At 44.0% G+C, this 1,462-nt stretch overlaps 1 protein-coding gene across 2 annotated transcripts in view; it reads right to left on the bottom strand.

Moving 5' to 3' along the window:
- Positions 1–1,462, bottom strand: part of LOC109512966 (protein bicaudal D homolog 2) — a 30,886-nt gene that overhangs the window by 26,738 nt on the left and 2,686 nt on the right. The gene's annotated exons all lie outside the window — the stretch shown is intronic.

Here is a 1,462-nt window from a genome sequence, read left to right as displayed (position 1 = left end):
CGTGTTCGTTCAATGTTGTCAACTAATATCCGGATTCATTTTAGGCAATTTTTCCTCAATTGTCCGGAGAAATTTTCATTAAAATTTGAAAATCCGGAATTCCGAAAAAATCCGGAGGACTTTCATCACTGAAAAATGTGAACCCGAAAAGACCACGATGCATGCTATTCAGGATAAGGCTCATAGTACAAATGCCATTTTGTCCGACCATGATTTCTGTTTGCTTCATGCAGTTGAATGGTAGAACATCAGTATATCGAATAATGCCCTCTGAAAACAAATCAATTGTGTTTTTAGTGTAAATAAACCAAGAGGCCTTGGGCGCTGCTACTGTTGTGATGAGGCCACTTCTGTTTTTTTGGCGAACCCCGGTCTTCTCGTGGCCAAAACTATTCACGGCCTCGTAACGAACAAAAAAAAAGTCAGCGAGAGAGAACCCAGACTCGACCCGCGGGCTCGGGCGGCCCGATCTTATCTCTAGTCAGTGTCACCTTTCAGCCCATTGTCGTCCCGGTGCGCCGTTTTATTTCGAATCACCCGCGAAACTATTTGTTGGCGGTGATGTCGGAATCCCGTCTCACGAAGCTTCGGGTGGAGCAACGCGCGTTCAGAGGCATCGGGCGTGGCCACAAGCGAAATCGACACATGCCTCGAAGCGCGCTTCGCAGATTTTCTTCCGGTTTACTCGGCACACGCATCGGTCCTTGGCACAGTCGGGCACATCACTACCCTGAGGTGGATCAAATTTGGTCCGGTATAAGCTCTTTAGTGGAGCTACGCCGGAGCAAATGTGCACGTGTGAACGCTCGACTGGATTTATTTCGGAGCTGCGTCGAACCAAACGTTGCCGTGTGAACGGGGCTATTTTGGTCGTAGTTGGTGTTACACTGTGGCAAATCCCCACCTGTCAAAAAGAAAGAAAGATGTTTGCTCATAATTATCTGTCAAATGTTCACTGAAATTGTATGACTCAAAAGTAATAGTGGTATCTCGTGCTTGCCCATAGAGAAGAAAAAAGTATCACGACATTGGCCAAATTTATATCATAACCATGACCGGAAACACACTACTTTTTTTTTCTTCGACTTATCAAAATGGATGGAAGAATTGTGTTATTTTTCTCACTAACTGACAGCTGATCATCATCAGAAGCAGTCTTCTCTTTTTAATGTCCTCAGCATCTCACTAGGAGTGTGAAAATGAATCTGAAAAATCAGAGATGAAAGTGGACTTTCCTGATAATTCAGGGAAAAAAAATTTATATATATATATATATAAGCAGTTCGGCATTAAATTTGGGGGGTGATAACCGATCCTGCATTATTCAGGGAAACAACCATGAATTTGCATTTTTTTTGTTTGTTTTTTATCCTCACTTGTTCCATCCATCCATCCATCCATCCATTTTCGGATCCACTTATCCTCACAAGGGTCGCGGGCGTGCTGGGGCCTATCCCAGCAG

The sequence above is a fragment of the Hippocampus comes genome, unplaced genomic scaffold (genome assembly GCF_001891065.2).
Source record: "Hippocampus comes isolate QL1 unplaced genomic scaffold, H_comes_QL1_v1.1 scaffold124, whole genome shotgun sequence".
Classification (NCBI taxonomy): domain Eukaryota; kingdom Metazoa; phylum Chordata; class Actinopteri; order Syngnathiformes; family Syngnathidae; genus Hippocampus; species Hippocampus comes.
This window is presented reverse-complemented; position numbering and strand designations above follow the sequence as displayed.